The sequence below is a fragment of the Eucalyptus grandis genome, chromosome 11 (assembly GCF_016545825.1).
Source record: "Eucalyptus grandis isolate ANBG69807.140 chromosome 11, ASM1654582v1, whole genome shotgun sequence".
NCBI classification, from domain to species: Eukaryota; Viridiplantae; Streptophyta; class Magnoliopsida; order Myrtales; family Myrtaceae; genus Eucalyptus; species Eucalyptus grandis.
This window is the reverse complement of record NC_052622.1, coordinates 31,219,062-31,246,718: the sequence shown is the minus strand read 5'-3', so window position 1 is coordinate 31,246,718 and position 27,657 is coordinate 31,219,062. Positions and strand designations below refer to the sequence as shown.

Genomic DNA, 27,657 nt, shown 5'->3' with positions numbered 1-27,657 from the left:
ATCTTTTCCACTTCTTGGCCCCTGCAATATTGCACAGCCAGAGAGAGAGAGAGAGAGAGAGAGAGAGAGAGAGAGAGAGAGAGAGAGAGAGAGAGAGAGAGAGAGAGAGAGAGAGAGATGGATTGTGAGAAGAAGCTTGGTGCATGTTGGTTTGTGTCACCGTCGACAAAGCTCCTTCTTCTCATGGTGCCGCTGGTTGCGGTGGCGGGACTTGTTGCGGTCGCCGCTCGAGGAAGTCACCGGCCGGGGATCCGGTATCCGCGTACTCGTGGTTATGGAGCTCCTCTCGCTCTTACTCCTCTCCCACTCGGACTCCAATCCTGGATGCCGCTTTGCAGATTCCCGTTCTGCATGCAGAGGCCGGTGACGGCGGAAGTGGCCGTGGTGGGTCGGCGGTGGGGCCTCTAGCGCTGGACCCTCCGCTGGTGGTGGTCGAAGTTCAGAAAATGGAGAGAGCAGTCTCAGATGATTCTTTGGCCCCCGAGCCCTCTGCTTCTCCACCACTTGTAGCTGAAAGGCCACCAATTAAAACGAGTGTAATTTCCCTTTTCTTAACATGTAATTTGATATACGGTACACAGACCGCTTATTTTATAGATAAGTTAGTTAATTACTGATGGGATGGCTTGTGTAACAGGCAATTCGCTGTTTACACTTTTTTCCAATAACAGTTTTACCTTTTGGTTTAGATGTCAATTCCCGGATATCATTAATGTTGAACTGTCTGAGCTCTTCTTGCATAGTTTCAATCCAGCTTTCATCAGATAAAGTTTCTTCTATGCTTTTTGGTTCAATTTTAGAGATGAGAGCCACAGCACTAGACTCTTCGCGCCTTTTGGATCTGGTGCGAATTCCTTCATTAATTTCGCCGATAATAAGATCTTTGGGATGACTAGACTTATGCTTCCGATTCTTGGTTGATTTGTGCAGGTGATGATCTCTTTCTTTACTTGAATCTTCACGAACAACTTGATCTTTGGTCTTCAGTCCGAGATGCTTCTTGAGTTGTAAGCTTTGGAGAGTCGGAGCGAGTTCAGACTCTTCATGTTGAGTCCGACTGGATTCATTTTGCATTGAATCTTGAAATTTGACATTCATTGATTCTTCCTTTGATTGACTCTTCTTGTTATAGACTCGTAGGCTTTGCTTGATGTAGAATATCCAAGGAAGATGCCTTCATCGATCTTTCTTCAAACTTACCAACTCGATCTTTTGCATTTTCAATATAAAGCATTTGCAACTGAACACATGAAAGTACGAAACAATAGGCTTCTTATCTTTGAATAACTCATAAGGGGTTTTCTCTAGAATAGGTCTTAAAAAGACTCTATTTATGATATAGCATTTGTTGAAACAGCTTCAGCCCAAAATCGTGAAGAAATCTTACTTTCAATTAAAAGAGTTCTAGCCATTTCTTGAAGAGATCTATTCTTTCTTTCCACAACTCCATTTTGCTGAGGAGTGTATGGAGAGGAGAACACATGCTTAAAGCCAGATTCATCACAAAATTTTGTAAAATCTTGATTTTCAAATTCACCTCCATGGTCTGTTCTTATACTTGAAATAACATATCCCTTTTCATTTTGAACCTTTTTAACAAAATTTTCAAAATACGAGAAGGTTTCAGACTTACTTGCAAGGAAATATACCAAGTAAATCGGGAGTAATCGTCCACGATTACTAGGCAATATTTCTTACCTCCAATGCTCTGGGGGTTACGATTGGTCCGAAGAGATCCATATGTAGCATTGAAAAGTACATGATTAGTAGAGACATGATTTATTGGCTTAAATGAATTTCTTACTGCTTTCCCAATATACATGGAGTGCATAGATCAGACTTTTGGTATGATAAATTGGGTAGACCACGAACAAGCTGCTTTGATGAGATTTTGGCTAACTGCTTCATATTAATGTGACCAAGCTTTCTGTGCCACAAGCTTGCTTCGTCTTGAATTGAAATTAAGCATTGCGATTCATCTGGTTTCACATCCAAGAGATAGATATTTCCATGCCTTCGACCCATGAAAGACTGAGTAGAGTCTTTACTGGTTCCAAAACATATTCCTTCTTGAAAGAAGATCTTAAAACCAGTATCACATAGTTGGGCGATCTTTGAGAAGATTGTAATTGAGTCATTCTACTAGGAAACACTACTTATTGTGAGATTTCCAATTTTCACAGTTCCAAATCCCACAATTCTTCCTTTGTTGTTTCCTCCAAATGAGACTTTTCCACCATTTACTTGAACAAGATTTATAAAGCAATTTGAGTCTCCTGTCATATGTCTTGAGCTTCCACTGTTCAGATACCACTTTACCTTTTTCTTGATGGAGACCTGCATTTAAAAGAGAGTCTCAAGCTTTCTTTGGTACCCATATTTTCTTGGGTCCATTGGTGTTAGTAAGATAAACAAAGTATTAGCCCATGTTTTCTTAACGGGTTTCCAAACCATAGGACACTCTTTTCAAAGTGATCCGGGCTATTGCACTTTGAACACTGAGGGCATTTCGACCTACGTAGACTTTACAAAAACCTTCTTGAAATGATTTTTGTAGGCCTCTCTTGAGGGTCTTTGCTTAATTCTTTCTTTTACTTTAGGAAAATCAATCAAGGGAATAGTTTCGCTGTCATACCTAAACCCGGACTTATTGAAATAAGGTCTTTGAGCTGAAAGAATTTTTTCAAGTTTCTCGGACCCTATTGAAAATTTCTTTGAAATATTTGATGAGTCAATTTTTAAAAGAGCATTTTCTTTCAAAAGATTTTCTTCACTTTCTTTAAGAGTAAAAACATTCATGTCTAAACATTTAACTCTTTCTTTCAAAACATTTTCTTGTTGTTTTAGAATAGAGTTTTCCTTTTTAAGTTCGGAAATCCTTTTAAGAGAAGTCTTAAGACTAAAACACAGCTCATCAATATACTTAGAAACCTTGACAGGAATTTTAAAATTACTTACCTCAAATTCACTTTGTCGAGTCGATCCGGAGTTTGAGTTTGAGTCTGATTGCGCCATCAGACACAAATTGGCATATTCATCATCACTTTCTTCACACTCTATATCACTCTAGGTTTCGGCTTTGAGAGCCTTTCGAGACTTTTCAGCTTTTCCTTTCTTCTTCTTTAGAAGAGGACGGTTGGGTTTGATGTGTCCCTTTTTCTTACATTCAAAGCAAACTACATCTTTGTTTGATTCATCATCATCATGAGACTTGGTCTTTGTCTTTGAAAGCTTTGTTTCTTTGAGTTGAATCTTCTTCCTTTTCTATTCAGCTTTGAATCTTCTTATCATGAGAGCAAGCTCCTCATCGTCCATATCATCTTCAGAATCTGTAACATCAGAATCATCATTTGATTTTAATGCAATGGATTTCTTACCTTTTGGATCTTCGTCTTCGTTAATTCGTTCCACTTCATAAGACTGAAGAGTTCCAATCAGCTCGTCGACAGATAGTGGCATGATTCTTTGCGTCTCTCTTATTGAAGTCTTTATGTGATTCCAATCCTTGGAGAGTCCACGCGTAGCTTGTTTACCTTCATGGGATCGAAATTGGTTGTCCTTGATTTTCAAGACCATTTACAATTTCTGTAAAACGGCTAAACATGTTAGCTATAGATTCTCCCAGGTCTCATTTTGAAGGCTTCATATTGACCGAGAAGGATGTTGATTACGGTCTCTTTCACTCGATCGGTTCCTTCATAGGTGATATGTAACCTATCCCAGACTTCTTTTGCTGTAACACAAGAAGATATTCTGTTATATTCGGTAGGTGACAAGGCACAATATAAAGAATATATAGCTTTTGCATCAAGAGTTTGTCTCTTGATTATCTCTTCCTGAGACATTCCGCTGGTCTCAACAGGTTTCTTTCCCTCTTTCGAGACGGATGCAACTTTAGGAGTGATTCCTTTTTCTACAACGTCCCATTCCGAGAGGATCCTTTGATAGAAGAAATGCTTTCATTTTGTTTTCCAGATGTTGTAGTCCTTTCCATCAAAGTAAGGAGGTCTGGTATTGCTTTGTCCTTTCACCACCACAGGAGCTAGCATACTAGCCATGGATCTTTTACTCGAAGTAAAACACTTCAAATAAAGTGAGTACACAAGCTCGATACCAATTGATATGGCTAGTATAAGTACCTAGGGGGTGAATAGGTATAAAGAGTAATTTCTTACGATAATCGCACAATACTAGACAGGTTGATAGAAATGAGACAATTTTTCTCGTCAATAAACAAACAACGATCAAAATAAGGCGAGAGTAGGGAAGAGAAAATTGAACACAAGGTTTATAGTGGTTCGGCTTATTTCAAGCCTACGTCAACTCTTACGCACTATTGCCCACCGGGCTGGATTCCATTATGAACAAAGAGATATTAAGATCTTGTTCTTCCTTGATTTCTCGGTGTAGAAGATCTACCACACTCCCTCAAGGTATCACTAAGTATAGACTCTCTTTGCGTGTACGGTTTCGCTCAATATGAATCGACTAATAATCAAGGAGCTTCGGACTACTGGAATTTCTCTATCGAGCACACTAGAACAATTGGAACGTCTTCCTTTTATACTCCTTTATGCCATCATACCCGTTAGCACTTACCAAAGGAATTCTTCCAATCTTCCCGTTGGACAGAATCGATTAAGAAGATCATTCGAGCTATTAAAGGAACATGTCGATAGCCCATCAATCCTGTTCGCCCATATAATCAGAATCTTGGTTTCCAAGAATAGAACCTTCCAAGAATATTTCGTCAATCATCGGATCTTCAAACGATCTTGATTTCGAATAAATAATCTGTTATATCAAATCTAGCCAAGAGATATTCTCCAGTCGATAAGACCAAATCCTTAACCAAACACTTTAGCTCTGGATCGCCTTTGTCGCTGGATTAGAAACTGTCAATGAGAATAGTCTTGAGTCTTGAGTCTTGTGTGCTGAGTCTGGTGATTTGAAAGTCTTCAGACTCTAAGTACAAGGGTTTGCACAGCTTCCAGACTAGACTGATAGAAACGTTTTGTCAGTTTCAAAACACTCTAGAGAGATTTCTCCAACAAAATGCCCATCAACTCTTCATAGAGCTCTCTGGGTTTTAGTTCTTACAAGCTTAATTAGCCTGTTGGGACTAGTAAAATCATTCCTGGTTGCATCCTGTTTTGTTTCATTGCTCTGTTGAGAAACCTAAGTAGAGTCTATAATTGGTGTCAGTGCCAAACTTCATAAGCCTCTCTGCTATGTGACAGCGTAGACTCCCTCCCTCCCTCTCTCTCTCTCTCTGCAAAATTTGTCTTGATTTATGCTCAGAAATGACCTGCAAGAGTGTCTGCTGAGCACAGGAGGCAACCCAGTGTTGGAACAAGATAATGAAATCTGCCTGCATTTATGTTAGTAACTGATGGCACCTTAGTTTCCACTCCGCTTTGTGATCACCTTACGTAAAGCATTTCCTCATTTAGTGAGAGTTTCATTTTTGGTAACTGATAGTGACCGCCACTGCTAGTATGGTTCCTTGTTAGCATTTCTGAAGTGCCCTCCCTCAATTTATTTGCATCCCTCAATTTGGTAATATGAAGCTGATTCATGCCTACATTTATGCAGAGCGCCACAAAGGAAGGTACCTCAGACTTTTCCGTAAATGTCGCCCGCAATAATGTGCCCGCTTTTAATGAGTCTTATGGTTTTGTTGAGAAAGCGTAGCAAAAAAGGGTAGACACTGATTTAGAGAGGCTAGAAGCGGGGCTAAGAAGAGCTAGATCCGGGATTAGAGAAGCTAAGACTGGGAACCCGATGGAGGACCCAGACTATGTCCCCGTAGGTCCAATGTACAGGAATGCCAATGCCTTTCACAGGTACTGTATTCCCAAGTCTCTGATGAATGAACTTAGCAATGTCGTATAATCAGTCAAACTTACAATTAGGATTCATTCAGTTGGGATCTAAGTACGTACAAGGCTTTCGCTTTTTTCTTTGGCATTGTTCCCAACCTTTACCTATTGACATGTACTTGGATTAAATTACAAAGTGAGGGATAGAAATTAAGATAAATTAGAGAACGAGGCTGTAACACCGTCATGTTGATGCAGACAAAAAGCGGTTGTACGTTAACTGAAGAGCGACGCTATCAGATCATCCAACATTGACCCAATTAATGGGATGTCTCCGTAGATTTGCACAAGTCATTAAACATCAGTGATCACCAACCACTGGGACGCAATTTATTGCATCTTTAGATAAGAAGCTATGGAAGATCAGTGGGTCTTGATGGAGAAATTAAGAGCATTAACAACTGATCTGGAATAGGCTTTTTTGACTACAATACCCTCGGGTGGAATGTTTGCCTCTTAATTTAGTTAATATCACGTCAGTGGAAGGCCATATCTTGCTTCTAATATTTCATAGACTTTACAAAAAACAAGAAAAACAGGTAACATAAAAAATTTATTTGATTCTGTATGGTACACAATGATGGACCCTTCGACATTTTCATCTGATAAAAGACTCGAGTTCCAACTGCAGGAGTTACCTAGAAATGGAAAAGCAGTTTAAAATATTTGTTTACAAGGAGGTGATCCCCCTGTATTCCACAACGGTCCGTGCAAGAGCATATATGCTATGGAAGGTAATTTCATCCACATGGTCGAAATAAACAAGCGATTCCGCACTGGAGATCCCCGCAAAGCACACGTCTTCTTCCTCCCTTTCAGTGTGGCGATGATGGTCCAGTTTGTGTATGTACGGGATTCGCATGATTTCGGCCCCATAAAGCGAACCGTGATTGACTACATCGATGTTGTGGCGAGCAAGTACCCATATTGGAATCGCAGCTTGGGTGCTGATCATTTTATGCTGGCCTGTCATGACTGGGTAGGTCTTTGATTTATCGTCTAGATTGCTCCACTCGACGCATGCAAGAACGAAAAAATGCATGAGACTTTGAGGACAACATGAGTAACACTTGAGTACCTTGAAACCTGAGATTCTTTTGCAGGGGCCAGAGGCTTCCTTTGCTGTTCCACATCTTCACAGGAACTCGATCAGAGTCTTGTGTAATGCAAATACCTCCGAAGGCTTCAACCCGTCCAAGGATGTCTCGTTTCCAGAAGTAAATCTCCACACTGGCGCGATAAGTGGCCTAATTGGGGGGCCATCGCCGTCGCACCGCTCAATATTGGCATTCTTTTCCGGCGGGCTTCACGGGCCCATCAGGCCTATTCTCCTTCAGCACTGGGAAAACAAGGACGAGGACGTGAAGGTCCATCGGTACCTCCCTCGGCGTGTCTTACTACGACATGATGAGGAGGAGCAAGTTCTGCATTTGCCCGAGTGGCTACGAGGTTGCGAGCCCGAGAGTGGTGGAGGCTATCTACACGGGATGTGTGCCGGTGCTGATCTCAGACCACTACGTGTTAGACGCAAATTGCGTAACCCCAAGATCTCCATAACTAGAACAAGAACATGCATAATCGAGTAGAAAGACTAACGCATCTGTTTTGGGATCCATTGTTCTTGAAGCGGAAGCGGAAACACAATGTTCCACGCGCAAGTCCTTCTCCTCTATTGCCCTCTGTATCACTAGCTCAATGAGGCGGCCCTCCTCACGTGTAGCGTTAGGTAAACGCCCCTTAGGTGAGGATATAGGTGAGAATTAGGGTTAGAGGAGAGACTTGAGCACTATTTATAGAGTTTTCAACCAGTCCCTCTCATTACGGGCCAAGCTCAACTCGGCCCACACTAGCCAGCCCATATTAGACTAATTAAGAAACCTACTATCTCACCTTAGACCAAATCCCGTAAAACGATAAACGTTAAACGGTAAATTACAATATTAATTAATGTAGTCCACAATTAGAAAAACTCTTACATTCTCTCATTTGGACTATATTAATTGAAATTGTACTGTATGTGCGCACATTGGTCCAGAGATAATTCTTAATAGTCAATCCTATCCCATAAAGTCTTAAACACCGAATCATGGCGGTAACTGCATGTATACACACAGAGCCTTCCATGGTCACGAGTGCTCTCAACTTTATTGATATGGATTCAATATGGTAGTGTGGCAAATGGATAACATCTCTCATAGAGAGACCCCATTTGTCAGTCACCATTCTCTTAACTTTAGGCGTCACAAAAACTTGTGCCACTAGAGAATGCTTTATGGTTCCAATGAACCCACATATGTCTTGTCTTTATAGTTAACCTTTCTTTATGTATCACAAGACATATGCACAAGGCTAATAACCGGATGCCCGGATGCCCCTAGCCTTCACTCAAGGTTTAAGTAATACCTTGAGACTTTTAACAATATATATATTCAACATAATAACAATCCATTCAAAAAATATTTTATTGAATGCAAAAGTTGATATATATATATCAAAGTGTTACTAAATTGTAACAAAACAGATGTAAACTTTATTCAAAGAAAAATAAAACACAGCTCCCACTAAATAACAGCATCCCAAGATGCTCTTAGGCCCATACTAATGACATGTCGATCAAAAACACACGGGTGTAGGCCTTTAGTTAGTGGATCTGCAATCATATCATCTGTAGGAATATAATCTACTGCAACATCACCATTCTGCACTAATTCCTTTATAGTCAAAAACTTGACCTCCATGTGTTTAGACCCCTTGAGACTTCTATTATTATTAATAAACAAAACTGCAGAGTTATTGTCACAATATAGCTGTATGGGTCTATCCACAAAATTAAAAACTGATAACTCCCTAATGAGGTTTCGGAGCCACATAGCTTGAGTAGCAGTTGAAAAACATGTTACAAACTCCGCTTGCATGGTAGAAGAAGATATGGATTTTTGTTTTTCACTCTTTCATGATACTGCACCTCTTGCCAACATAAATATGTATCCTGTTGTTGATTTCTTATCATCTTGACAACCAGCAAAATCTGCATCTGAATAGCCTACTAGTTGCAAGTCTGGAACATGTCTATACATTAGCATATAATCTTTTGTATTCTTTAAGTACCTTAAAACTTTCTTGGCAGCAACCCGAGTGATCGTGTCTGGATTTGATTGATATCCGCCTAGAAGCCACATTTGCAAAAGCAATATACGGCCTAGTGCAAACTTGAGCATACATGATGCTTCCAAGCACACTAGCATAAGGTACATCATTCATTTGAGCTTTCTCAAAATCTGAATTAGGGCATTGTGAAATACTCAATTTATCACCCTTAACAACATGAGCAATTCCTGGTTTGCAATCCTGCATATTGAATCTTTTTAAAACACGATCAATATACGCCCTCTGAGATAAACCCAATGAACGGCGCGAGCGATCCCTATGGATCTCAATGCCAAGAACAAAAGACGCCTCACCAAGGTCTTTCATGTCAAAATTTTTCGATAACATTCGCTTTGTCTCATGCAGTAAACCAATGTCACTACTAGCAAGCAAGTTATCATCTACATAAAGTATGAGAAAAATATATTTCGTCCCACTGACCTTGGTGTATATGCACTGATCTACTTTGTTCTCAATAAATCCAAATGAAGTAACAACACTATGAAACTTGAAATACCACTGTCTAGAAGCTTGCTTAAGGCCATAAATAGACTTTTTCAATCTACAAACAAGCTTACTTGAGTCATCTGATACAAAACCTTCAGGCTGCACCATATAAACCTCCTCATCAAGGTTTCCATTTAGAAAATCAGTTTTAACATCCATTTGGTGTAACTCCATATCGTAATAAGCTACCAATGCCAAGATCACTCTAAAAGAATCTTTAGAAGAAACTGGAGAAACTGTTGCTTCATAATCTATTCCTTCTCTTTGAGTGAAACCCTTAGCTACCAGTCTGGCTTTAAACTTTTCAATCTTTCCTTTGGAATCCTTTTTAGTCTTGAATACCCATTTGCAACCAATAGGTTTACAACCTTCAGGCAATTCAACAAGCTCCCAAACACCATTATATTTCATAGATTGCATCTCATCTTTCATCGCATCTAACCACAAATTTGATTGAGGACATGAGATAGCATCAGTATAAGTCACAGGATCAACAACACAGCCTATATCATAATCATGCTCTCCCAGGTAGACTAGATAGTCTGGTGGTATAGCTGAACGTCTTTCTTTAGTTGATCTTCTGAGTGGAGCTACTTCAACCTCATTCTAAATTTGAGGGGCTTGAGGAATTTATCAGGAACTGTCTCAACAGGCTCATGTGCCACAACAGGCTCGGTTTGTGATGCAAGAGGCTCCATAATTGTCTGCACAGGATGAGATAGGGATCCAGTAATCCCCACCATACTATCATCTTCGATAGCTTGTGAGCAGCTACCCTTTTCAGCTACATCAAATTCTAGAAATTTTGCAGTCTGAGATTCCACAATTCTTGTACCTCCATTAGGGTTATAAAACCGATACCCCTTTGAATGATCTGGGTAAGACACGAAGTAACACCGAGTAGTTTTGGAATCCAGCTTACTCAATGTTGGATTATATAACTTCACTTCTGCTGGACATCCCCAAACTTCAAGATGATTCAAGCTATGTTTACGTCCAGTCCACAACTCAAAAGGGGTCAATGGAACTGCTTTAGTAGGAACACGATTTAGAATATAAATAGCTATTTTCAAAGCTTCTCCCCACAAAATTAGGTGAATTGGTCCTACTAATCATACTTCTCATCATGTCCATAAGAGTACGATTCCGCCTTTCAGCTACACCATTTTGTTCAGGACTTAGGGCATAGTAAACGACCTATTATCCCAGAATCTTCTAAGTATTTAACAAACCGCCCTTTAAGTTGGCCAGCATCACCGTGCCTACCAAAATACTCACCACCACGATCAGCTCTGACAATCTTAATAACTTTTCCCAACTGTTTCTCCACTTCAGTCCGAAAAATCTTGAATTTATCAAGAGACTCGGACTTTTCTTTAATCAAGTATAAGTATCCATATTGGGAATAGTCGTCAATAAATGTGATGAAATAAAAATTTATGCACAAAGTAGCCGTGTATGGTCCACTAATATCAGTGTGAATAACCTCCAACAAGTCTGAACTTCGTACAGCAGATTTCTTCTTTATTTTAGTCATCTTACCTCTGCAACAGTCTACGCAAGTCTCTTGATCATCTTTAAGAGTAGGCAAGATATCAGCCTTTATAAGCCTTTCTACTGTATCTTTAGAGATGTGACCAAGACATATATGCCACAATGCATAAGACTGTTCCTTAGGTAGAGGCCTTTTGGAAACAACCTTTTCAGCGGAATAAGCAACGTATATGTCGTTGGGAGATAAGCTCAATCGATATAATCCATCAGATAAATTGCAACACCCAATCTTATTTGAATCATAAAACATGGAAATAGTATTACTCTTTATTTCAAAAGAGTATCCACACATGTCCAAACAAGACACGAAACTAAATTCCGCCTAAAAGAAGGTATGTAAAAAGTGTTTCTTAACACCATCCGAAAACCAGAATCTAAAATCAAAATAACATCTCCCACGAACTCAACGTCAACTCCAACGCTGTTTCCAACAGTGAGCTTTGATTCATCCTGAGTTTGCGTCCTTCGGTTTATGAACCCCTGAATGGTAAATGCAACATGATTAGTTGCACCACTATCTAGCCACCAGGAATTGGTCGGAACTTCAGATAGATTGGATTCATAAACAAATGCCAAAGAATCATTACCTTTGGGCTCTCTCTTATTTCTCTTAGACAACCAAGCTTTAAACTTGTTGCAATGTTTTTTCACGTGTCCTCTCTCCCTACAAAAGTAGCAAAAAACACCATCCTTCTTGGTGAATGCTTTCTTAGGACCCAGAATGTTAGAAGGACCCGTACCTTCAGAATTTCCTTTGTTGTTGGAAGGATCAGCAACTTCTGAATTGCCTTTATGGGTATAGTTCTTCAACTTCTTACCCTTGTCACCAGCAGAACTAGAAGCATAAAGAGCAATATGTCCTTTATCTTTCTTCAATTTCTCTTCCTCTGCCACCAACCTTGCAATAAGGTCATTAACAGACCAGGTTTCATCTTGGGAACTATAATTGGTCTTGATAATCCCAAAATCAGGAGGAAGAGTATTTAGAGCTTGATGGACAATGCAAGCGGTAGGAATTTCAACATTGAGAGCACGAAGCTTTGTACGTAAATCAACCATCCTCAGAACATAATCTCTAACTCCACCAGAACCACCATATGTCATAGTAAAAAGTGTTTGCATGTGTGTTCCTATCTCAACATTAGGTGAGACACGATTTCTAGCCATCAAGGCTTCCATCATCTGCCTAGCATTGCAGTTTACAGGCAAACCACTTTTCAAGTGTTCCTGAATGGAATGCTTCATGGACAGCAAGCAAATTCTATTGCTCTTTTCCCATGCAGCAAAATTTTCTTTTTGAGCCTCTGTACTCTCGGCAGTCAAATCTGCCGGCCGGTCAGTAGTAAGAGCCATATGAACATCTGCCATCTCTATAGCAAACAGAAAATCCTCTTTCCATCTCTTAAAATTCGAACCAGCAAGAACCTCAATGGTGACGGAGTTACCATTTACAGAAAATGTGACTGAAAAATAAGCAATGTATATAATTAGCATCATGTGAGCATTGTGTAACTTGACGTACAAGTACACATCCAGAGAGTTACATGCAAAATCACAATCACCTTTGGGCAGAATACATGGCATGCAATTGTACACTCCCCATATGATAAGGGTTATGAGAATATATTCCAATCTTCGTGAATTCATCACCTTTGGGCATATGAACCATTAGGATCGGTCACTTCTCCACCACACTATCATGTATCCCTCCATGAACTAATACACAATCACCTCCTTTGGGAGTATGACTATGCATTAGACCAAGAGACATCCCAATCAATATACAAGATCGAAATTTCTCAAACTCAACCAAGTGTGCCACTTTGGCAGTCACAACTCAATTGAATCCTTGAAACTCTCTCATACCAGGGATATAATCTTTACATCTCACATACATTATATACATGTGATTTAACTTTAGTGATAGGGGCATCATATCACTCAAATCACATGCCATGCTAATTACATTGCTCTGATACTATGAATGGACCTAGACTTAGAACCAGGGAAGGAGAGTAAATTTCCTGTAGGTATGCATCCCACAGTGGGCGAACAACCCCGTTCAAGCCCTTCAGGGACAGCCTTTTAGTAGAAAACCACTCAGCACTTTAGTTCAGAGCCTAGAGACACTCAGAGATGCCAGGATGGAAACATTTCTAACCTACCCAAGCTGCATTTCTTGAAGGATTCTACCAGGCTAGAGAAGAAGAGGAAATTAGAAAGCCATGGAGAGATTTTCACAATACACACACACTTTACTTCGGGGACTCGCCCAAAACATTACACCCTCCTTGCCTTATATAGGCAATAAGAGGTCACAAGGACACACACGGGGACCTAGCTCACGGGTCCCGGATATAAATGACACTTTTAGAAAACTTTCGGGAGGGAATTATTCGCACATCATAAATAGTAACTGTACTGTGAACAGTACTTTCCCTAGCCTAGTGCTACAGTAAAAGTGAACAGTGATTTGCTACAGTGAAATTGTACGGACTCAACGGTCTCGTCCGTCATGAGCATTGTAGCTACAAACTAAGTCATCTGAGCTATTTTCTAGGAGATGTGCCTCGTATTTCTATTCAAGGGCTTCAAGGTCTTCAGGTGAGAGGATTTGATTCAGCCTTCGTGATGAGGATGCTTGTTCATGAGCCCAATGTGATGCTTCTTCTTCAGCCTAGTTTGTATTTTCATCTTCTTGAGGGTCAGGAATTCTTGGCCGAGGCCAGTTGGATGGCTCTGCATAGAAAGATGTGTCCATGCTTTGAAATTGTTCGTAGGGATCCTGGGATAGAGGTCCTCCAAAGCGTGCATAGGGGTCCTGGGTGGATTGAACAATGTCATCTTCGCTTGTCATTTCGGGCTCTTGGGACGATGAGGCTTGTCACGTATTGTCCGAGTGCTTCCTTAGCTTCTAGTGCTAGGTCATAATGATCCCACGTAGTGGGTGCATTATTCAAACATCTTCGGGAATGGTCTTGTTTTCTGGCACGGGATTCTCAGAGTTCTCGATATTCATGTTCACAAAGTCGAACAGGATCTAGGATAAGATTTGTAAATCCGGCTTCTCGGCATTTTGTTCAAGTTAGGTTTATAGGATGTGGTTCCTATTTCTAGTGGTGCATCGAGAATACTACCATTATTTCTGCAAAAATTCCAAGGACGTTGAAAAAACAAGATGGTATGGACCTCAGGATTTGGTATCATGGATCTCAGTTCTTTTTCCAAGTCTTGTTTCCAACATGTAGGATGATAGAACCAATTTAGAAATTCTAAAATATTTCTATCACATTCTTTTTCAATGTTTCTTCGCGGGAATATCCTTGTGAGGTTGGCAATGAATCTTCTAGTTGGAATTTCAAAAGCTATTAGGTGCTTATTGGTTAAGTACCACAATAACGTTTTGAGCTGTTCGGGAAATCATCTTCCTTCCGGATAAGAGGATGAATGAATGGATAATTCATATTTAACCCAAAAGGATAAAGAATCGAACCTCCATTGAATCGAATAGGTTTGTGTGGCTTTGCCACATGAGGTTCTCAGTTCGGAACAAGGCGTCGTTACGGGATTTCTTTGAATAATCTCGGGGTATTTCCAGCTTTGTGAATCTCGATGTTCTCAATTTTGTATTTCACTCAATGATTGAGCATATGGAAGGCAGGCCTCTTGATGTACATATTGATCTCGGCTGGTGCTTTTGGCCTTGATAAGAAGTCGGCAAGTACATTCTTCTTTCCAGGAATATGCTTAGTTTCAAATGAGTATTTTGAGAACCATTCAGCCCATCGAAGCAGTTGGGAATTTGGAATCTTTTGTTTAAACTTGGTCATCGAGGGAAAGATGCCATGTCTAATTCCACCAGAAAGTGGTGGCCGATGAGATGAAACTCAAACTTTTTGATTCCATTTTTGACTGCTAAGATTTCTTTGAAAGTGGAATGGTAATGCATTTCAGCTTGGGAAAACTTTCCACTTTTATGAGAACAGAGGAGTCTCTTACCATCAATTTCTTCAAAAGAACGGCTGCCGGTATTCATCACTGGCGTCAGTTTGGAGAATCCTTTTGCCTGTTGATGGTATTTGTAATGGTGGGAGATTCTGCATAATCTCTTTAAGTTCAGCGACTGCTTTGGTCTGAGCTTTTCTCCAAGGTGGGGAATTCTTCTTAAGCATGGATTGCAAAGGAATCAGAAACTTTGCAATGTTTGGGACAAAAACCCTGAGATAATTAATTATCCCAAGAAATTGCTGAACTTGCTTTGTTGTGAAGTTGTCTGAGGAAACTTCAATAATTCTTGAGCGATATGTGGCCCTCAGGTAGTATGTACCTTTGTTAAGGTGCGTACCAAGAAATTCGATTTACATGCGAGTAATATTCATCTTCCTTTGGGAAAGCATAATACCATGCTTTTTCACGATTTCGCAAAAGCTTGCTCAAGGAGTTGGAGTGTATTGCTCATCGGGGTGTAGAGCGAGAATATCATCAATGTATACGGCTGCACTTGATAGAATTGGTTGGAAGATGCGACACATGGCCTTTTGGAAAAGGGATGGTGCTACCTTTAAGCCAAAAGGAAGAACTTTCCATTGGAAGTGCTGGTTCGGGATACATAATCTGTTTTGGATGTCTTCGGGATGGATGCCCAATTGCCAAAATCCGGCTTTGAGGTCGAATTTGGAATAGATGTAGGCCTTGGTTAGACCACTAAAGAGAGAATCTCTAGATGGTAAAGGGAATTTATCATCTTGGAGGAAAAGATTGAGAGGTTGATAGTTGATCACCAGTCTCATTTTTCCTTTGTTTTGCTCGGCGCGCTTATTGACATAAAAGGCTTCACAAGCCCATTGTGAGTCGGAAACTTCAATAAGGCATTGTTGCAACAGTTCCGAACATTCCCTTTGAGCTAGAACCAAATGTTCTGGCTTCATTCCCATGTGGCTCGCCCTGGTTGGGTTTATGTCTTCATTTTCTTGAAAGGAAGGCGAACAAAGAACTCTGGGTTTTCCCATAAAGGATGAGAACACTTTTGAGCGGAAGTGCATGGAATTACGAACAAGATTCTAACAACTTCTGCATAATCGGATCTAGTAGACTCATTTGGATGGAAAAGAGTCTTTGGATATTAACAAACTCAGAGAATTGATCTTTATATCTAAGACCTTTTCCAGGAATGATGCGAAGCTGAGAGATTTGAGTCATGATGTCCCACCCAATTATCAGGTCTTTATTGGGAAGGTTAGATCCAAAAATCTTTGCAGTTATGGAGCAACTTTGCGGAAGAGCGGGACGATTCTGAGGAGTGGTTCGACATTGGTGGAGAAAGTATCTCTGATGCGGGGTGAAGTATCGGATGTAAGGAGTCAGAATTCTTCGGGAAGAACTTTGGTGTCTAGAATTGAACAACTTGCTCTGTGTCAATGAGAGCAATAACGGTGATAGGTTTGGCAAACTTTGATGTGAGGATTTTTACGGGAAGTGTGGACAGTGAGTTTGACTTGAAAATATGTCAAGGTTTGGTTAAGGGATGATGGTGATATATGGAATATATCTTCGGACTACGAGTCGACTCGGTTTCACTTTGGAAGTTTGGTAAGAGGGAATGGCACAAAGAATTTGTTCGAGATGGTTCTTCATCGAGAGAATAATGATTCAATATCATCATTTTCAAGAGAAATACCTATTTCATTCTCAATGTGATGGATTAGATGGTTCTGACCTTTTCTCGCTTGAGGACAATTTTTGGCAAAATGTCCTTTCTGATTGCAAATGTAGCAACGGCTTGATTTTTTGTGGCTTGTGCGATCCTTTCTTTTGCGTAGGTATCGCCATTTCTTCTTTTTCCGGAAATGCTTAGGGCCATGTTTGGATTTCTTTATCCAAAACTTCTTGTAGTGTTTTTTCTTCCGGGAATACTTGCCACATGTACCATCACGGTCTTTCTTGGAGCATTTAATTTTCAGCTCTGACGGGAGCAAGGCGATTCGAGGCGTTTGTCATCGTGATGTATGTTCGAACCATCGGCGTTTCAAGCATAATTCTTCTAGGCATAGATGGATTTCTTGCTGTATTTCTCCCAAGGGAATATCTTGTACTCGCCTTTGTTTTCCAAAGAACGATCTTTCAACCATCCAGGATAGTTCTTTTGGGATGGAAGTAAGGAAAACATGCTTCAGATTTGGAGTGCTCCAACTTGATAAAAGGTTTGAAGCATTATTATTCTGTAATGCTTATCAAGATGTTTCTTCTGGAGAGAGCAGCATCGTCTTTGAAAAAACTCTCTTCTTTTTATCTCTATGAGGTCGCCGGGTTTTCCCACAAAGACATGATATAAGAGAGTGATGGCATGGCTGAAATTAGGTGACATTAGAAAATGGATATGGTCTTGTTGAAAGTGATTGCCACGAGCTTCAAGCTTCTGTGAATCTTGTGACGAAGTTGTACGGGACGTCATTCATATCATGGTTGGTGATAGACTGGGTATTCAGCCAAGTATGAAATTCTTCAAGCCTTATCGACCAACATCCTATTCTTGCTACTGAAAAGGAATACTTTGTTACTCTCCAGATCCCTCATGAATTTCCCAGACAATGGGCTCAACAGGGATACACTCATGTCCATTATGGAGCTGTTCGTCTTGCTCTCACTTTCCATGGTCGTAAAGGTTTGCCAGTTGTGGCACGATTCGCGTTGTTAGATACCAGATTTTTACAATACCAGCATGCTTGCATTGGATGCTTGTTCAAACCACTTTGAATGCGGGAGCAGTCTTTGTCACTCTATATCCAAACTTCAACATCGCCCTTTCGGACCCCCGGTTACTTTCTTTTATGAAAGTCCAAGTCCGACTCTTTGGAGCCCCTCAAACTGATTACGTAGCTGCAACACTACATTACCAGATGGTTTATCGAGTGCAGAACCATGCGCTTGATCTCAACTTCAACAACGGTAATGAAGATGCCTTGTTCATCTCCATGCAGAATGATCAGGCATCCTGTATCCATGTTCCTAGACAGATCCCAAAGGATACGTTGGCCAAGCTCCTTCCAGAGACCTGGATTACCAACTACGAAAAGCTACATCGGCACAACAAGCCTTTCCAGTCTACGGACTCAGAGTTCGTAAGGAAAAAAGATGGAACTGTTTCCATCAAATTTGGCAAGGAAAAGGAAGAAAGTCCTTCTATCTTCCAAACCCTCTTCATGATTGAATCATGTGTTCCTCAATCCATTTCGAGCAGATCCAAAAAAGCATGTTCGACACTTCGATGGTGATGGACATCCTGTTCATTACTATAAAGACAATTATGGTCATTGTTTTGGGATCCTTTACGCAATGTTCCTCTGTATGAATTCTCCTGACGAGGTAGACCCTTTTGCAAAATCTCCACCTTGAGGAAAAGGCCAAAGGATAAGATATTCCAAAGGTACTTAGACGGAGATTCCTCCGTTGACACTCTCGGTGAATGCGACAAATACCAATTCATGGTTTCTTATGCACCACCTCCACCACCAGAGTCCAGTATTACATTCCAAGCCTTACCAGATCCACCAAAAACATCACCACCATCTCCTCCCCAGAAAAAGCAAGTCCTCTCTCCATTTTATAAGCCAATCCTTAAGTGGGCTAAGAAGCACTCTTACCCCCTCGAAGTTCCGGAAGAAGCACCACCCACTTCTTCTATCGCTATGTTTCAGGATACCGACTTTCCTCCTCTTGTCAAGGAAAGTTCTAAACTCTCGTTCCCCTGCGGAAGAGTTTATTGATCCCCATGGCGAGATACCGCCATGTTCCTAAAGTCCTTACTCCCCCTTTGATGTGGATGAACATGGGAGACAGAAAAAAAACCTCTGCTTCTTTGAAAATTTGTTCTAAACTGGCAATCAGAGACTCTGTTAGCACAAAACAATGCCTTCAAGGCAATTGACTCCAAAATTGGAAATGTGCAACAAGATCTCCGAAGGTATGATGAAAGTACCAAAAAGATACTTTCTGAATTCCAGAAAAGGCTTCACGCCTTGGAATCAGGACAACATCTTGGGTACCATTATCTTGAAAATCCGAAGCCAGAAATAGAGAAGCTCAAAAACCAAATCCAGCTTCTTGAAGAAGGAAGGTTTAGACCGTTTGACCCATTGGCACCTCTTGTTAAAACCGGGTATTTACCCCCACCGCCACAAACATCCATTTTTGCCACTATTCCAACAGATCCTTACAGAAGAGAACCGGATATGGCAGACATACGAAATCGCCTCAAAGCCCTGCAGAAGGAAAAAGGGGAAAGAAAAAATACCACCTACGGGATCAAGTTCCATTGTTATAAGAGAAAGGCGGATCGGATGATGCTATCAAATCCATTAGAATATTTTCTAAATGATCTAGGCACCCGGGAACGACTGTTATCTAACGGCTGAACAACAGATCCTCCCAATCCAGAAAAACAGACTTTGCTCCTAGTAGAGCAAACTTCTCATGATACTGAAACAGAATCTTCAGTATCCCTCTCCTCCTCCTCATCCTTCTCAACTCCTACAGTTGATACCCTCCCTATTGCACCAGTAACTTCATCAATATTCATGGCTGACCCCCTAGATGATGATATGGAATCAAATTATTCTGACCTAGAAATGGGTCAGACAAGCAATCCTACTCAGCATGTGTCCATAGCATCAAAACAATTATTCACCATTGATGATATTCCTTATCACAAATGGCCGATAAGGCTTGAAGAATTTCATACTTGGCTGAATACCCAGTCTATCACCAACCATGATATGAATGACGTCCTGTACAACTTCGTCACAAGATTCACAGGAAGCTTGAAGCTCTGGTGGCAATCACTTTCAGAACAAGACCATATCCATTTTCTAATTTCACCTAATTTCAGCCATGCCATCACTCTCTTATATCATGTCTTTGTGGGAAAACCCGGTGACCTCATAGAGATAAAAAGAAGAGAGTTTTTTCAAAGACGACGCTGCTCTCTCCAGAAGAAACATCTTGATAAGCATTACAGAATAATGCTTCAAACCTTTTATCAAGTTGGAGCAGACCTAAATTTGAAGCATGTTTTCCTTACTTCCATCCCAAAAGAACTATCCCAGATGGTTGAAAGATCGTTCTTTGGAAAACAAAGGCGAGTACAAGATATTCCCTTGGGAGAAATACAGCAAGAAATCCATCTATGCCTAGAAGAATTATGCTTGAAACGCCAGATGGTTCGAACATACATCACAGATGACAAACGCCTCGAATCAGCTTGCTCCCGTCAGGAGCTGAAAATTAAATGCTCCAAGAAAGACTGTGATGGTACATGTGGCAAGTATTCCCGGAAGAAAAAACACTACAAGAAGTTTTGGATAAAGAAATCCAAACATGGCCCTAAGCATTTCCGGAAAAAGAAGAAATGTCGATACCTACGCAAAAGAAAGGATCGCACAAGCCACAAAAATCAAGCCGTTGCTACATTTGCAATCGAAAGGACATTTTGCCAAAAATTGTCCTCAAGCGAAAAGGTCGAGAACCATCTAATCCATCACATTGAGAATGAAATAGGTATTTCTCTTGAAAATGATGATATTGAATCCTTATTCTCTGCGATGAAGAACCATCGAACAAATTCTTTGTGCCATTCCCTCTTACCAAACTTCCGGTGGCGAGTCGGACTCGAGTCGAAGATATATTCCATATATCACCATCATCCCCAGAACCAAACCTTGACATATTTTCAAGTCAAACTCTTTGTCCACACTTCCCGTAAAAATCCTCACATCAAAGTTTGCCAAACCTATTACATTGTTATTGCTCTCATTGACACGGGAGCAAGTTGTTCAATTCTAGACACCAAAGTTCTTCTGAAGAATTCTGGACTCCTTACATCCAATACTTCATTGCGTCGGGAGATACTTTCTCCACCAATGTCGAACCACTCCATGTAACTGTCCAGTTCTTCCCTTGATGCTCCATAAGCGCAAAGATTTTTGGATCTAACCTTCCCAATAAAGACGATAATTGGGTGGGACATCATGACTCAAATCTTTCAGCTTCGCATCATTCCTGGAAAAGGTCTTAGATATAAAGATCAATTCTCTGAGTTTGTTAATATCCAAAGACTCTTTTCCATCCAAATGAGTCTACTAGATCCGATTATACAGAAGTTGTTAGAATCTTGTTCAGAATCCCATGCAGAATTCGCTCAAAAGTGTTCTCATCCTTTATGGGAAAACCCAGAGTTCTTTGTTCACCTTCCTTTCAAGAAAAATGAAGACATAAACCCAACCATGGCGAGCCACATGGGAATGAAGCCAGAACATTTGGTTCTAGCTCAAAGGGAATGCTCGGAACTTTTGCAACAAGGCCTTATTGAAGTTTCCGACTCATAATGGGCTTGTGAAGCCTTTTATGTCAATAAGCACACCGAGCAAAACAGAGAAAAAATGAGGCGGTGATCAACTATCAACCTCTCAATCTTTTCCTCCAAGATGATAAATTCCCTTTACCATCTAGAGATTCTCTCTTTAGTGGTCTAACCAAGGCCCACATCTATTCCAAATTCGACCTCAAAGCTGGATTTTGGCAATTGGGCATCCATCCTGAAGACAGATCCAAAACAGGATTATGTATCCCGAACCAGCACTTCCAATGGAAAGTTCTTCCTTTTGGCTTAAAGGTAGCACCATCCATTTTCCAAAAGGCCATGTGTCGCATCTTCCAACCAATTCTATCAAGTGCAGCCGTATACATTGATGATATTCTGCTCTGAGTCTGATGGCTTGATCCTGCTGTAAACTCCTTGAGAAGTTTGCAGAAATCGTGAAAAAGCATGGTATTATGCTTTCCCAAAGGAAGATGAATATTGCCCAGACAGAAATCGAATTTCTTGGTATGCACCTTAACAAAGGTACATACTACCCAGGGCCATATATCGCTCAAGAATTATTGAAGTTTCCTCGGGACAACTTCACAACAAAGCAAGTTCAGCAATTTCTTGGGATAATTAATTATCTCGGGGTTTTGTCCCAAACATTGCAAAGTTTCGATTCCTTTGCAATCCATGCTTAAGAAGAATTCCCCACCTTGGAGAAAAGCTCGGACCAAAGCGGTCGGCGAACTTAAAGAGATTATGCAGAATCTCCCACCATTACAAATACCATCAACGGGCAAAAGGATTCTCCAAGGCGCGCCGGTGATGAATCTTGGGCATTGTTCTTTTTGAAGAAATTGATGGTAAGAGACTCCTCTGTGCTCATAGAAGTAGAAAGTTTTCCCAAGCTGAAATGCATTACCATTCCACTTTCAAAGAAATCTTAGCAGTCAAAAATGGAATAAAAAATTTTGAGTTTCATCTCATCGGCCACCACTTTCGGTGGAATTAGACATGGCATCTTTCCCTCGGATGACCAAGTTTAAAAGCAGATTCCAAATTCCCAACTGCTTCGATGGGCTGAATGGTTCTCAAAATACTCATTTGAAACTAAGCATATTCCTGGAAAGAAGAATGTACTTGCTGACTTCTTATCAAGGCCAAAAGCACCAGCCAAGATCAATATGTACATCAAGAGGCCTGCCTTCCATATGCTCAATCATTGAGTGAAATACAAAATTGAGAACATCAGAGATTCACAAAGCTGGAAATACCCCCAGGAGATTATTCAGCAAATCCAGAACGACGGTCTTGTTCCGAATCTGGAGAACCTCATGTGGCAAAGCCACACAGACCTATTCAGATTCAATGGAGGTTCGATTCTTTATCCTTTTGGGTTAAATATTAATTATCCATTCATTCATCCTCTTATCTGAAAGGAAGATGATTTCCCTGAACAGCTCAAAATGTTATTGTGGTACTTAACCAATAAGCACCTAATAGCTTTTGAAATTCCAACTAGAAGATTCATTGCCAACCTCACAAGGATATTCCTGCTCAGAAGAAACATTGAAAAAGAATGTGATAGAAATCTTTTAGAATTTCTAAATTGGTTCTATCATCCTACATGTTGGAAACAAGACTTGGAAAAAGAACTGAGATCCATGACACCAAATCCGAGGTCCATACCATCTTGTTTTTCGACGTCCTTGGAATTTTGCAGAAATAATGGTAGTATTCTCGATGCACCACTAGAAACAGGAACCACATCCTATAAACCTAACTTGAACAGCCGAGAAGCCGGGATTTACAAATCTTATCCTAGATGCATTCGACTTTGTGAACATGAATATCGAGAACCGAGAGAATCTGTGCCGGAAAACAAGACCATTCCCGAAGATGTTTGGAATAATGCACCCACTACGTGGGATCATTATGACCTAGCACCAGAAGCTAAGGAAGCACTCGGACAATACAGACAAGCCTCATCGTCCCAAGAGCCTGAAATGACAAGCGAAGATGACATTGTTCAATCCACCCAGGACCCCTATGCACGCTTTGGAGGACCTCTGTCCCAGGATCCCTACGAACAATTTCAAAGCATGGACACATCTTTCTATGCAGAGCCATCCAATTGGCCTCAGCCAAGAATTCCTGACCCTCAAGAAGATGCAAATACAAACTGGGCTGAAGAAGAAGCATCACATTGGGCTCATGAACAAGCATCCTCATCACGAAGGCCGAATCAAATCCTCTCACTTGAAGACCTTGAAGCCCTTGAATAGAAATACGAGGCACATCTCCTAGAAAACAGCTCGGATGACTCAGTTTGTAGCTATAATGCTCGTGACGGACGAGACCGTTGAGTCCGTACAATTTCACTGTAGCAAATCACTTTGTTCACTTTTCTTTGTAGCACTAGGCTAGGGAAATCCATTCACGATACGATTCTGTTTATAATGTGCGAATAATTCCCTCCCGAAAGTTTTCGATGCCGCTGTTTGTATCTGGACCCGTGATCTAGGTCCTTGTGTGTGTCCTTGTGACCTCTTATTGCCTATATAAGGCAAGGAGGGTGTAATGTTTTGGGCAGAGTCCCCTGAAGTAAAGTGTGTGTATTGTGAAAATCTCTCCATGGCTTTCTAATTTCCTCTTCTTCTCCAGCCTGGTAGGATCCTTCAAGAAATGCAGCTTGGGTAGGTTAGAAACGTTTCCATCCTGGCATCTCTGAGTGTCTCTAGGCTCTGAACTAAAGGGCTGAGTGGTTTTCTGCTAAAAGGCTGTCCCTGAAGGGCTTGAACGGGGTTGTTCGCCCACTGTGGGATGCATACCTGCAGGAAATTTACTCTCCTTCCCTGGTTCTAAGTCTAGGTCCATTCATGGTATCAGAGCCATGGTTTCGTTTTTAATATTATCCATTCCATGCGCTTGACAGGTGAATCCAGAGCTGAGAAGATCTCTTCTCATCATGTCTACAGAACTAGAAATCCTCGAAGCACCAGTTTCTCTTGCTCCCTCATCTTCATCCTCAACTCCCCCAGAATTTCGTGTTTCAAATGCTTCAAAGATAGATTATCTTTATGAAGTCTCTTTTAGCAATGAAACCAAGATTTCTGAAACCCAACTCCCCCTCATGAACCCTTATTCTGCTTTTGCAAAGCCAAACTCATCATTTTCACCCATCCGCTCCATCCGCTAGCAGTAACCCAACACATGTATTTCCAAAAACACGGAGAATACAAGAAAAAATACGCAAAAATACACTAAAAATTCACGTATTTAGGGCTTTGCATGTATTTTCACATTCATAAAATCATCAAATATATAAAATAAATATACCATGACGTAGAGAATAAACATACGAGTCCATCGCCGCCGGCCACGCGCAAATCGGACACTCCACGCGCCCGCACGCGCCACCTGAGTGCCCGGCGCATGGCCACGACTGGGGGCGCGTGCGGCCTCCTCCGGCGACGCGCCTCCCACCATTCTCTTCGTCTCGTCAAGCCCAGTCCGAATATATAATTTAATTTAATTTTTATTGAACGAAAAGTCTCGAAAATCACAAATTAGGGAAAAATCCGTACTAATTAGGGCTAATCCGTACAAATTAGGGCAAAATCAATTGTATTCGTGTTCTAGGGTTATGGAGGCTCTGATACCACATGTTAGACGCAAATTGCGTAACCCCAAGATCTCCATAACTAGAACAAGAACATGCATAATTGAGTAGAAAGACTAACGTACCTATTTTGAGATCCATTGTTCTTGAAGCGGAAGCGGAAACACAATGTTCCACGCGCAAGTCCTTCTCCTCTATTACCCTCCGTATCACTAGCTCAATGAGGCGGCCCTCCTCACGTGTAGCGTTAGGTAAACGCCCCTTAGGTGAGGATACATGTGAGAATTAGGGTTAGATGAGACACTTGAGCACTATTTATAGAGTTTCCAGCCAGTCCCTCTCATTACGGGCCAGGCTCAACTCGGCCCACACTAGCTAGCCCATATTAGACTAATTAAGAAACCTACTATCTCACCTTAGACCAAACCCCGTAAAACGATAAACGTTAAACGGTAAATTACAATATCAATTAATGTAGTCCACAATTAGAAAAACTCTTACACTCCGTGCCCCCGTTCAGCAACGTCTTGAACTGGAGGTTGTTCTCGGTCGAGGTTACTGTGAGGGAGATCCCGAATCTGAAGACGATACTCGCTAGCATCTCGTCAAGGCAGTACATAAGGATGCAGAGGAGGGTCGCACAGGTCCGAAGGCATTTCGAGGTTCACTCTCCGCCCAAGAGATATGATGTGTTTCACATGATACTTCATTCCGTGTGGCTTAGGCGGCGACTGAATGTTGGATTGAGCGACAATCAGTGATTTGTGGGCGGAGAGAAATTATTGAATTGAATTGTAAATGCGGGAGTCGGAACAGATTGCATTGGCCACGGGCAAATCCTCTTCCAGTTCTGCACAATTTCAAGAGCTGAAAAGGCTTTTGATGTTATGAATAAGGCGATTTCGTGCAGAACTTGCAGCATTTTCATCTAAAAGATAAGGGAACTGTCACAGAATTGATTTCGTGAAGAATGGTACTGACCAACGGCAAATTCACATTCCGTCCAAAAATAAAAAAAGGGCAATTTCAATCTTTTAACCTTGGTCGGTGGATTCTTCCTAAGAAGCTCTATCCTTAACTAGTGATCTTAACCTTGGTTGGTGGATTCTTCTTCGGTTATGAATAGGACTGATAGGGTTAGGTCGATCCAAAGTTAATCTAGAGATCCTGAATTGAGATCCTGAATTGATGCTCACCCCTTCATGAGTTAAGAAGTAGCTTTATTCTTGATTGGTAATTTTTCTAAGCGCTGTTAATAAGTTTTTCCTATCTAGAAGAGACATTTGGCTTAAGCCTCGTGGTAAATTTCGTCAATCTCAGTTTTTGTTCTTGACAGGTGTTGTCTCCTTCGGAACTTGAGAGTGATCGTAATCTCAGACATCACATCATTATCACTCAAACACACTCGCCACCTCCCACCCACATCAAGTTCCAATGCCAGCTCTATATAGAACTTGGCTATACGACCTCAAGCTCAAGCTACAACGGAGCTCACATGGCCGTGAACCCTATTTTGAGCTCGGCCATGTGAGCTTGGAGTGGTGCCGAGCTCAAGCTTTAGATAGAGGTTGTTTGTAGCAGATTGAGGGTCCAAATCGAGGTCAACTTGATGTCGACCTAGACTGTGGCCAGATTTGGTGAGACCCAAGCTTGCTTGAGGTTGTAGCGAGCTGCACGGGACTCGCGCCTCGCTCAAGGTCCCCAAACGTCGGCGAGGCTCGAGCCTCGCCTAGGTGGCTAGATTTAGTGGGGATCGAGCTTGTTGGCGTTGGGCAAGTTGGTGGCGACGTTCCAGCTCGCTTGTGGTTGGTCGCCAACCGCCGCAATGGCCAAACTAATCAATGAAGAAGAAAAAGAAAGAAACAAAAAGAAAAAGAAAAAGAATAAAAATAATTAAAACTTGATTTAAGAAAATAAAAAATAAAAGGAAAAGGTATTTGATGAAGGAAAATGAGTTGAAAGAAAATATGAAAGGTATTTTCCTTTTTTTCTCAAAAGTGGAGGATATTTTCTCTTATCCTAAAAGACTATTTTCTCTTAATAGACAATGTTTTCTGAAACTAATTTTTTTCATGAAACGAATGTTGAAACATTCCAAAAATATTTTCCTCGAATTTATCTTTTGTGAAATGAAAGAACCTTAATATCATCACAAAATTATAAAATTTGACATAGAGACGCAAGGAAGGGGAGCGAAGCAGAGAAACATGAGCAGAAGAAAGTGGAACTGATCAAAGTGAAGGCAAGTGAATATGAAGAGGAAGAGGCTCGCATGGCGGAGATGGCTAAGGATTATGAGGTTGCAAGGTGTGATTTCGATAGAGCAGCCGTGTAAATTTGATTTCCATTCTGTATAATGAGAATGATGGAGTGCAAATCAAAACCATCACGATGTGATTTAATAGGGCGAAGGCGGCGAAGTGCAACATCTTCATCCCAGGGGAAATGTGATCGGAGCCATGAAGGAAAAACTTACTCAACCTAGGGACGTTGGGAGAGAGACTCGGGCGGCACGCGAGCGCGGTGGCGCACGAACGACAGATCGAAGAGACCTTACCAGCTGCTCTCGAAGGCTTCGGTGCGGG

The 27,657-nt window shown here is 41.1% G+C and overlaps 1 pseudogene; it reads left to right on the top strand.

The window, feature by feature from the left end:
* Nucleotides 1-143: 143 nt before the first annotated feature.
* On the top strand, nucleotides 144-25,833 carry LOC120289878 (annotated as a pseudogene).
* Nucleotides 25,834-27,657: the final 1,824 nt, after the last annotated feature.